Consider the following 12,372-nt stretch of genomic DNA (forward strand, 5'->3'; position numbering starts at 1 on the left):
CAAGTTGACAAAAAAACCTCTCCCTCTGCAACATTATATTTTTCCAAATACCAGAAATAGCTGAACAAAAAACCTATGGTAGATTATCTACTGCAAAGGCAAGGCCACAATCAAACTTCTAACACCTCAGAAAATTCAACATTTTCTAAGGGATCTAGCAACTAAAATCTTTGGCAAGGAGGAAATACTTCTTTCATCTCAACAAAGAATGAACAACACTTTCAGATTTGATTTGTTCTGTTTTGGATCAGGGTCTAGGGCCTGGGAAGGAGCAGGGGGCTGTGACAAAGTCACAAAGTCAGGGCAGGGATATGGGGCTAAGGTGAAGCACAGGGGCAAGAGGAGGCCCAGACATGGCCAGGTAGAGGCAGAAAGGTCAGCCCAGAGCTTCTTGCTGGCAGGGACCAGGGAGAAAGATGAGACTCATGACTTTCAGCTCAGTGGTATCTGTGGGCACAGCCCCAGACCCTCAGCCAGGCCTCACTGCACCTGGGTAGTCACAGGGGAAAAACACTGGCACAGCTGTGGGGCAAGGCCCCGTGGGGTCTAACTGTGGCCACTAGCACTGCTATGAGTCCTGGCCCCATGGCAGGATTCCCATGGCATGGCACGCAGCTGCAGGGGGTGGGGGGCAGCCTCAGGCACAGCCGTGAGGCCTATCCACCATGGCTTGGCCCTAGGGCCTGGCCTCTACCTGCAGCTTGGGGCTCAGGAAGGTGCTGTAGGAGTAGAGCCAACCCCGAGTGGACAAGCTGGGAGCTGGGGACACACCAGGCTGGGCAGAGCCCTCCCTGTGGGGTGCAGCTACCCAGAGGGGAATGAGCCAAGGGACTAGGGGAGCTGAGCCCATCCCGCAGCAGTGCAGCAAGGGGATGGGCAGGACAGTGTGGCCTGGGCCTGTCAGGGGCAGCAGGAGGTGGGGAAGGCTCTGCCTGGACCTCAGTGGCCCTGAGCAGGGGCAGGGGCTCTCACCTGGCCAGGCTTTGGGGGCTGTCCCAGGCTTTGACATGCTGGGTCAGCCCTGGCTGCTGCTTTAACAGCAGCCCATGATAAGTCTGCCAGGAACTTCTATCTCGTGAAAAACAAATACTAACTTATATATTAATACTAATACACTTATATTAATATAGGAGGGCAGAACACTCTGCCCTACTACTTTTTCTTCTCATGATTTATGAGTTCTTTTTACAGCACTGGTATAGAAATAGGCAAACTTAGTCAAATGCAAGGTAAAACAACTCTGATGCCATTCTAATAGGTGAAAAAGGGTTAAACACATTTTCACTTTATCTCTCCACAGAGACCTGTTTACCAGAGCTTAAATGTACCAAACAGCAGACTGAAACCCCTCTATTTTGCTTCCTGTGCTACTACATTCCCACTGGGACAATGCCATGTTTCTTGATATTATTCTTCATCGTGCTGCCTCTAAATAGCAATACTACTGAGAATGACTATTGATAATGAGGAGGAGAAACACTGATTTACTTGGCTGTAAAGTCATTCCTGGAAGGATGCCTGCTTGTGTCATACCCTAGCAGATAGACTGTGTTTCAATCTGTTAATGAAAATGAGATTAGGCAAGTGAGAGGTCCTAATACGCTGACCCTACATCTTCAAATGCAAATACAACTCTTAGCTTCAACATCTGCGGCCAGCTTTCTGGACTATTACACCGGTGACCTTGAATGGCCTGGATTGACCATGAATGTTGGACCAGGAAGGTATTCAGAGGAACATACTTCAGGGCAAAATATCTTTTATTCATATAAAACACATTAGATACAAAACCATAAATCATCCTGTTTCAGTATCCTGGCACATGTACATTATGATCTCCTTTCTAGAATTGGGAAATACTCTCTAGCCACTTTAGACCAAATTTCTTGCTCCATGGCTTATCTAGTGTTTCTGCAGAACTTTGCATTCTTGTTTTCTGCGAAAACAGATTAAGCTAAATTAGGCCTCAGATTTGCCCTATGTTAAAATTCCTGATTTTTATATAACTATTCACACATACATGCTTTAATTTGAGGGATGGATATTTTTCCTCCTCTTGGACCTTACTTTTTAGAGCCAAAGACACATCTCCTGCTGTTTTTCCTTGAATAAAAGCAAATGATTAGGTAAGGAATATTGCCCTGTAAACTTAATTTGGGAAATAGATATTTTTCACACTCTTTATTTTGCATCTCACTTTTTGAAGTTCAGAATCTTTCTAAAGACGCCAGTAAACACCCTCTGTGTACTCACACACATCTTGAGAATGATTATGAGATATTGTTGATGGCCAGCATTGTATCAGCTATAAAAAAATCGCTCTTGATAAGCAGGCAACTTTTGACATTACAATCTCTTTGTCAAATAAATTTTCTGAATAATAATGATATTGTTCACTTCTATGGGGGGAAAAAAATCACTATGAAGGGAGAATTCTAGTTACATATATGAACTTTTTAGACAGTCTTTCTTACCTTTAATCATTTTTTTGATTGAAATGATAGAAGTGTTCAACCTTCCCTCTGACACTTATTCTAATTCAGACTAAGCACCTCCACGCTGGAGAAGAACTCCTGGTTCCCTTACCCTGCTTGTAATGAAACCAGTATTCTCATTTTTTTCCGTGCTTCCATCTTTAGAGGTTTTTTACGTACTTTTTATAGTCTAAATCTGAAGATAGCTAATGTTACGGACAGTGTTACGTTGATGCAGTTAAACAGTTTCCAGCATCTAAATTAAGTCACTCAGATCTAGGATATCTCAGCATGATGGTTGTTTGTACTATGTTGGCTATGAGTCAGATTTACTTGATGTCTTTTCTTGTCACTACTTTTTAGAGGGGGTGTAGGTGTGTCTTCCTTTTCTGTAACATGCAAGTGGTTACTTGTTCATGAATCCTGAGTCCATCTAGGACTTCATCCGCTATCCTGTGCCATATCCATGTGCACAACCACACTATTTAAAGAGATTCCCTTGGAAGAAATTTGGCTTGGCTACAATCTCATTTGTCCTGATGGGCTGTTCAGTTGTTAAAGAGCTCTCTTGTTTGTCCCTTGCCATGACTTCCAAATACCCAAGAATGCTTTTTGGCACTGTGGAAAAAACAATCCATAGTCTAGTTACCATACAAAGAAAAGTCCCAAATCATGTGCTTCTACCCTTTTCCCTTTGCTGAGGTGACATTCATCAGACTATCATTACCATCAAAGAGGTAAACTTGCAGAAAATGAGACCCTTGTTTTTTAAGTATCAGTGCTGAGTTCTCCAGACTCATTGGTTGTGTGTCAGGGGAGTGACAGTGGAGAGGACAAAATAACATGACAGGAGGGCATACTCTCTTTTCTCTGGTAACTCTTAGTTTTGCATACCTAAAGCATGAAATACAGTAAATGTCAATTTCCATAATTTCATTACAAGAGTCATTATGAAGAAGACTAAAGGACCACTGCAAGAGAATTAGCCTAATGAGGTCAAATTGAAATGAGTGACATTCATTCATATAGATTCAGATGCTTTCACAGTATTCTTCAATTCATTTATTTACATAGCATGTCAGTGACGTAGCAGAAGACTGTCATCCCCATTTACCAGTGACAAACCTGAAAGAGGCCTGGCCATGGTCACACACAGAGTCTGTCTCCAAAATCTGCTGGCAGCTATTTGGCATGGTCATGTCTTTTCTCTCCAGATCCTGTAACACTGTGTTACACGGACTTAGAAACAAAGTCTGGTGGCTGTGACATTCTGTTTTATATATTTTATACTGAGAGGCATGAAAAATATATTCTAGAGACACAAGAGGTTTTTTGGGGGAGAGAGTGTTTTTGTAAAAAATAACACAAGCATTTTGTAAGTCATTTTCTTCTGAAGCAAGAACCAGCCTCTTGATCCTTTGGGGGTATGTTGCAATATCGTCCTCTTCATATTTATAGCACTGTAATCCTCCATTCTCTTCCTGGGAAGGATTTTCTTTTTTTTTTTTTTTAATTTTCTTTTTCTTTTAAATAAACAGTGGCCACTTAATAAGTAGTGGAGCTTTTTCTGTGTCTGCAAGTTTAGGGAAACAAATAGAGGACTTTCCAGAGCTACCCTATGATATTCAGCTGTGTGATTCTTGAGGCTTTGTCATCTGTGATTTAGACTCATAGCTATGCTGATATGCTGATATCCTTAATGATACTGAATTGAGAATTAAATGAGCCCTAACAGTGAAATTATTAAAAGAAATTGAGAAAGAATAGAAAAGAGCCATGGAAAGGTAGGTAGATAAAACCAGAGTGTGGGGGGTGGGGAGTGAGGTGAAAGGCACACAAGCTTCCAAAATGGGAAAAAATTAGTCTTACCAAACTTCTGTCCCACTACCACAACTTTGCAATGGTTCATCCTTATCTTATTCCTTCCGATTTCTCTTTTTAGGACTCAGCCCTATAACACTCTTTTCTCTCAGTTTTTTTTTTTATTTTTCCTCTATCTTTTAAATGTACACAGAACAAGTTCATTACTTCTCAAGAAAATGACAATAAATTATTTAAAGTAGGCAGTACTTATGCTTAGTAAACAGAACATTTAGAATATATTTTACGTATTAGTTTTACTTCTTTTGGTTGGAAATACTGGGTTTTTTTAAGAATACTTGAAGAAAAATAGCAATAATAACAGAAAGGAAAATTATACTGAACATGATGAAAGTCCTTCAGTAGTGGTGAACAGGACAGGTTAATGATTTTCAAGTGATGAAAGCCCATGTACTTGGAGCACGCAAACTCAATACAAACAGCTAAAATACATAGAGCAGAGTAACAAAGGGTACTGGTAAAAGAGTGGATTAATTCACAAAAAATGTTAAATTTGCATGTGTTTATAAAAAGGAACAAAGGGCAGTGCACCAGTTTTTCAGGACATACATTGTAAGTTCCTATTGCTACATCAGCATTTCTATGATGTGATGACTAATTAAGCAACTTAAGTAAAAGAAAGTTAATTGATGTTTTTATATACATTAAGGAAATATTAACTGGTGTATAGTGTCAGTCTAAGAAATCTGCCATACACACAGCAACATTAAAATGTAACAAAAAATGTGTTCAAGGCAGTCATTTGAACATTGTCATTCAGCCTCCAGCACTGACAACATATATCCCATATTATTTCCCATATTATCATTCTGCTCCCAGTGCAACTATAGAAAATATAGCAGATATTGAAATGCTTCTGACTTCAAAATGATTGACTCAGTCCATTGTCATATACAACCTTGTTTCACCACATTTGCAGGCATTGCAAGTTCATATTAAATAAATGTTCCAAATGCACCAATATGCTTCCCTTGCAGTTTATACTATTTTATATTTCTTTACTTTTAACAAGGAAAAAAATATCTGCAAACTCAGATACCAGTTCAGAATGATGGGTTCTTCCTCAGGAGGTGAGAGGCAGCAGCACAGAGAATCAGTACTTCAGAAATACTTGGCACCTTTCAGAGCTGAAGTTGAGATATTTCCAGTTTACTTTTTTGGTCTCCACTAGTAATAAAAAATCTGAAATATTTTGGTTGTTTCTTAAAAGCTTAAAGTAGGAGATGGTAAAGTTTCAAAAATGAAGTATCTGTAGCTTTCAAGAAAGGCTTAAGAGGTTGGATTTTGTTTTGTCTGGGTTTGGATTGCAATGCACTCTAGTCACCTAAGATCAGAAAAGTATCTTTCCTGGATCCATATAGACTTATAAGACACTTGGCACTACTATGAAATTGTTAGCTACATTTAGGACCACAGAATAAGACTGGAGTCATCTTTGGAAAATGTAATAAATTTTTCATACCTCAAGGTACTTCATATTCTTAAATGTAACCACACTGCAACAAATACACTGAAAGTCCTTGATGCTGAGTCTATCTCTTTACCTTTAGACTCTCCAGTTTAAAAAAAACCAACAACTAGTTGAAAAATAATGGCTTTTAACACCTCTTTTCGTGTCCTGGAGAAGGTTCAGAACTTCATTCTTTTGATATTTGGAAGTACTTGGTTTCTTATTTGTAATCCGTAACTAACACTGTAATTTCTGATGACTGTAAACTTTTAAAATCAGAATTAGGGAGAAATCTGACCCATGCTATTAGAGTTAAGACAATACAGTTCTGATGAAGAATTGTGTCTTCATACAGAAAACGCAGAAAATGTGTCTTCATGTAGAAAATTACCATACTGAAAGCAAATTCAATTTTATATAGAACTATCTTTAAATATTAAAACAAAAATTAATTATTTGTTAAAAGAAAAATAATTTGGCTGCTTTGAAAAAAATATTAATTTTGGAAATGAACCACCAAATGCATATTCATATGCATTTCATTTTGTTACAGCATAAGGAGAAGGAGTTCATATACCTGTTATTCCTGTGCAAAATAAAAGTGAATAAAATTTTTTATGAGGAAGCTATGTATGAATAGGTACATGTTATGAAGTTCAAATGTTTTGCATAAACATAAGTGTTTTAGAATTCCATATAGAAACACTGGTGTTTTAGCTTTTCCTACTTTTATAGAAAGTTAGCATAACTAAGCATGTGTCTTAAAATTAAAATCTTCATAAATTTTTTTTCCAAATTGTAGTTCACTGGAAAAAGTATTAAACTTGTAAGAGAAAAATCAATAAATAGGATTAATCAAGACTTATGCACAATACTATTTCCTGTAAGAACAGGAAATAAAGATGTACACTCTTGTTACATAAGGAAAGGCCAAAAGTTTTCCCAAAAAAGCCTCATACAAACCAGAAGAACCAGCCAATGGGTTCATAAAACAGAAACTTTATTTCAAGGTAGGTTTCAGACAGAGAAGGCGGGTGTCACAGAGCTCCCCTTGTGCATGGCTGTCAGTAGCTTCCATCTGTCTGTATGACAGTGGTATGGTGCAGACTGGGGCTTTGTGTACTTGTCCTTAAGTCAATGGCTTTGTAGAAAGCTGCAGAAATCTCTGGCTGAGGAAGGAGGGGATGGTAGTGCATCATGTTCTAGTTGTGTCCCTGTCTGGGCCTGAGGCTGTGAAAAACAGGACAGTATCAACAAACAATGGGAGCAGCCACCTTTGGTCACCATAAGTCACCCCTGCCTAGGGTTCTGCCAGCCTCAGGAAGTCCCAGGTCTTCCTGGCAACCAGGAGACACCCATCCTGAGCTGGCCATGTCACCAACTGCGTGGTGACATAGGCGACCACCAGCTGCTGCTGATGTGACATGGCTGCTACATCTCTACAGTGGTGCCGGGAGCTGATGGCTTGAAAATAGCACCAGCCAGATGCTATAGAATCCTTACCTTTATGTCCATGGTCCTTCTGCAAATCTCTCTGCCTGGATTTGTTTTGATTTGATCTGAGGGTATATGATAGTAAGAAATTAATATTTGGTAGCAAATGTTAACTTTGAAGAGTAGCTGGAAAATTGACTATTAGGCAGCTGTATATTTCTACTTTGCCACTTTCACTTCCTTAGACTGTAAACAGTAGAAAAGGGACCTTTATATTCTTTTATATACTTTGCAAAAGAAGTTGTACATGTTCAGAAGCTTTCCAGTCCATATTCCTTTAGAGTACTAGTACTTCTACTTTGCACATGTAGAATTTCTGTGTAGTCTCATTTATTTTCTGTTTTGTAGTAGATCTGGGTGAGATTTTCCACTGAAAAATCCAGATTTAGTTTGACCTCATAATTTATTTTGATGTTGGGAAAGGAGATAAATCAGATTTTAAAACCCCCAAATTAGCAAAAATATTTTTTGTTTCATTAAGTTGTGATTAGCTTGGATATAATTGAGAGTTCATAGTTTATAGTGATACTCTGGGTCGTCTTTCATGGACTTCATTAAGTTTTTAGTCTGGAATGCCAAGCCAGAGCCTAATCAGGTCATTGGAATATTCCTGTTGATTTCAGTGGGGTTTGGATTAAGGATATATTGTACTTTCCATGAATATTCAGAAATCTTGGTGATGAGATTCTTATGTCTCTACATGCTTGGGTACTTAGAGATCACAAATGCCTAAATCCATGATCATGCCTAAATTTAAATCCAACAAAAAAAGACCATTTTAAAGACATTCCATTCACACTTGATGACATTTTCTTGAACTATTTCCTATTTCAGGAAATAGCCTTTCTTCGGTATCTCTTAGCTGTGCTTTCCCTCATAAAAAAAGAATCTCAAGAACCAAACAGCTTTGCTCCAACTTCATAATTTCCTTTAATGTCAGTAAGTCTCAATACAATTATGATTTTTAAGGAAAAAAAATGTCTATCTGCTTATTTTCAACAGCTTTCTGTGTGGTGCATGTGCAGTGCATTTCAAAAAACATTTTCTCTGAAACTGCTATTGTATTATGACAAAAATAGTTCCCCTAAAATTTAAGGGAAGAGAGCTTTTAGGGCAAAACACTCTTGATCATTATTTGCCATTTACTGCTATTTACTTCCCTTTTATTTTTTCGTGAATCATTAGGAATATTGTGGCTTCTGAATGTCACCAATGAGATACAGAAAAAGGTGGAAGGTTATGAATCACAGACTGCCTAGGTGGATGGAAAAAACAGAAATGCTAAGTGCCATGAATAAAATATCACAGAATCACAGAATCATTGAGGTTGGATCTGGACCGACCTCCCTGCTCAAGCAGGGCTACTTAGAGCAGGTTGCCCATGACCATGTCCAGATGGCTTTTTAATATTTCTAAGGATGGAGATGCTACAGCCTTTTCTGGGCAAACTGCTCCAGTGTTCAGTCGCCCTCACAGTAAAAAGCTGTTTCCTGATGTTCAGACAGACCCTTCTGTGTTTCCTTGTTCCCATTGCCTCCTGTCCTGTCATTGGACACCAAAGGAGTTTAGCTCCATCTTCTTTGCAACATCCCTTAAGGTATTTATATACCTTGATGAGTTTCCCCTTGAGCCTTCTCTTCTGCAGGCTGAATAGTCTGAGCTCTCTCAGCCTTTTCTTGTTGGAGAGAGAGTCCAGTCCCTTCAATATCTTCATAGCACTTTATTGTTTCTTTCCAGCATGTCCATATATCTTTTGTACTGGGGAGCCCAGAATTGGACACTACTCCAGGTGTGGCCAGTGCTGAATAAAAAGGAAGGCTTGCCTCCTTTGACCTGCTGGCAACACTTTTCCTACTGCCCAGGAAGATTTTGGCCTTTGTGACAAATGTACATTGCTGGTTCATGTTCAGCTTGGTGTCTATGAGGAACCCCAGGGCCATTTGTGCAAAGCTGCTTTCCACTTCTGCATGTTAAACTTCATGGGGTTCCCATCAACCCATTTCTTCGGTGTACTGAGGTCCCTCTGGGTGGCAGCACAACTCTCTGGTGTATCAGCTACTCCTCCCAGTTCTGTGTCATCCACAAAATGTGTCAGTGGGCTACACTCTACACCATCCTCTAGATCATTAATGGGAGCACTGAACATAGTATTACCTAGTATTGACTCCCAGGGCACACAGCTAGTTACTGACCTCCAAGGAGACTTTGTATTGCTGATCAAAATGCTCTGAACTCAGCCATTTAGCCTGTTTCCAATTGACCTCACTGTCTGCACATCCAGCCCATACTTCATCATCATCTCTGTAAGGGTGTTACTCTAGACAGTATCAAAAGCCACATGGAAGTCTAGGTAGGCAATATACATTGCTCTCCCCTCATCTACCAATCCTGTTATTTCACCACAGACGATTACCAGGTTGGTCAAGCATGAGTTCCCCTTGGTGAGTCCACCAGTCAATTGCCTGGAAATGGTTTCCAGGTTTAGCTGTTCCACCACCTTCCCAGGTATGGAGGCAAGGCCGGATGGGCCTGTAGCACCAAACGTCACCCCTGGTCTCTGGGACTGCTGAAGGGTTTCCTTACTAGTTAAGGCCAAGGCAAATAAAGCATTCAGCATCTCAGCCTATTCCATGTCTTATTTCACCAGGGCCTCTGTCACATTCAGCAGTGGGTCCACATTTTCCCTAGTCATCCTTTACAGGCTGATATACTTACAGAGGCCTTTCTTGTTGCCTTTGTCATCCCTAACTAGATTCTGTTCCTGGGCTTTGATTTTCTTTCCTGCATCTTTCCATGTTTAGACAGTGTCTCTGTGTTCCTCCCAGGTTACCTGTCCCTGTTTCCACCTTTCATATGCTCCCTTTTCACATCTTGAGCTTTGCCAACAACATCTTGTTCATCCATGCAGGCCCCCTGACGTTTTTTGCCTGTCTTCCTGCTTGTTGGGATGGACTGTTCTTGAGCTTGCAGGGTATCATCCTTGAATATGAAAAGCATTGCAGAGAACAAACATAGTCAAATGACAGAAAGTACTTCTACTGAGAGTAGAAAATACTTGGCAGTGGCAGTTATGCTTACTGTATTTTGGGGTAACAGAAAATGTTTCTTTTTTTTGTTATTGTTTGTTAGTTCAAGGTTAATTTTTCAGTAGTGAGAAATTAACTTCTTCTTGGACACTATTTACAGTTAGAAAGTGTGCTGAATGTCCACTGCACAGAAAAGGGGATCAAAAGACTAAAAAGCTGATGGTGCATCTGCGTTATTACCTCATTCTTACTGTCACAATATATATTCCAGTTATATTATTGGGAGGGTATTTTAAGAACAATGAGAGGAGTCTGGAAGGATAAAGTCTAAAAGACCTGCAGACTAGAAGCATAAAGACCAAAACCTGTTGCTTTTGTTGTTGCTTTTTTTTAAGTGGACCATGTATTCCAGACACAAAAGAATGGAAAAGGAAGTACTGAAAGTGGAAACGATATCAAGGCCCATAGAGGATATTACAAGAAGAATGAGTAGGGAAGTAGAGTATCTCTGGTCAGGATAAGCCTGCTATTATTCAATAAAAGTCAGAAGAGTGAAAAACTTGAACAATTAGATATTTATGGAAGACAGTGGCAAGGGGGGTATATGACAAGTATTAAGGTACATATATTCAAGAAGGGAAAGATGGATACTTGAAAAGATGAGGTAACTTAGAGCTAGAAAACAAGAAGGGGGAAAGGACAAAAGCACTGTATTGTAGAGAAGAGGTCCTATGATAATAGCACAGGTGAAGCAATAAACAAATTAATACAGCATGAAAATACCAACCTCAGCCCCACCAGAAAGGAGAAATTTCCTCCTTAATACAATAATGAGAAAAGAGTTGGGGTTTGGGTTTGTTTGTTTGTTTGTTTGTTTGTTTGTTTGTTTGTTTGTTTGTTTTCCCCTACAAACAATCTTTTAATATGGAAGAAAAGGTAGACCATTATATGAAATAACTTAAGAGTGTTTGGCAGGCAAAACAGGCTCTTTGCCTGAAGGGTCAACAGGCCGATGCATTCCACAAAAGCAGAAAAAGGAGGTGTGAATAAGATGAAGAAACGAAAGAAAAAAGTCAGTTTAGAAAGGAGTATCTTTGAATGATAGAAATGTTATTGTTACAAAAGCAATTATATTTTCCTCCCAAGCCACAAATGCTATGAAATCAGACCAGGGTAGAGCTAGGGGATAACTAAACCCATCCAAAAGCAACGTATGAAGATCTAGACAACTGAAAGGAAAAGTGCTTTTTAATTGTATCTTCCTAGCATGACATTCAAATATATGCTGTAAAGATGATTACTGCATTCTGTGTGTACTTGACACTCATCAGTTTTGACCTGGGTAGTTTATAGAACCTCTGTAAGCCTGACTTCTAGTGAGAAAGAGTTAAACAAGTGAGTTAGAGCAGACATCGATATGGTAGAAATTGATACTCGTTTGTGATACATGAACAGATTGGTAAGGCTACAGTTCTGTTTTTACAAACTGTTAAGGTAATTAACTGATTAACGTACTGCCTGTGCAAGTACTGCAGGTTTGGTAATACCTCTGGTGCACTTAATGAGCTAATAGCATAAGTTCAGTTTTGAAACTACATTTTTGCACTAAATATAGTACATTGAAAAAGATTTCATCTAGCAAAGTGACACAGCAAGAAACTGTTTATAATTAAGACAATATGGTTGAAAATACAATTGTTGTTTCATGAACACTTTAATCAGAAAATATCTGATTCAAATAATTTAATAAATGCTTTTTTATGATCTAGAATGTTTTACATCAGAGTTACTCTAGAAATTCCACTTTGTTTTGCTGCCTTTCAATGATAGCAGTTTGCAGAATTTATCATCAGTGCAGTAATATTTTCTTTTTCTTGAACCATTCAGAATTTATTGGTGTTACTGTAGAAATGCAAATAAAACATGGTTTATTTTCTCTTTCAGGGAAATCTGGGAGAGTCTTACGCTTTCAATCCTCCAGTCATTGCCTGTGCTGTGAGGACATTGTGGCGAGGTGGTAAGTTGGTGTAGCTCTGTTGCTTTGATC

General features: G+C 39.0%; 1 long non-coding RNA gene across 1 annotated transcript in view; it reads left to right on the plus strand.

Annotated features, from left to right (window-relative positions):
• LOC142050161 (uncharacterized) overlaps positions 1-12,372 on the plus strand; it is a 589,738-nt gene that overhangs the window by 266,022 nt on the left and 311,344 nt on the right. Inside the window, exon 3 of the long non-coding RNA XR_012657935.1 lies at positions 12,270-12,342. This is a non-coding gene — a long non-coding RNA (uncharacterized LOC142050161). The remainder of the gene's footprint in view (positions 1-12,269; positions 12,343-12,372) is intronic.

Source organism: Phalacrocorax aristotelis, chromosome Z (genome assembly GCF_949628215.1).
Source record: "Phalacrocorax aristotelis chromosome Z, bGulAri2.1, whole genome shotgun sequence".
NCBI lineage: Eukaryota > Metazoa > Chordata > Aves > Suliformes > Phalacrocoracidae > Phalacrocorax > Phalacrocorax aristotelis.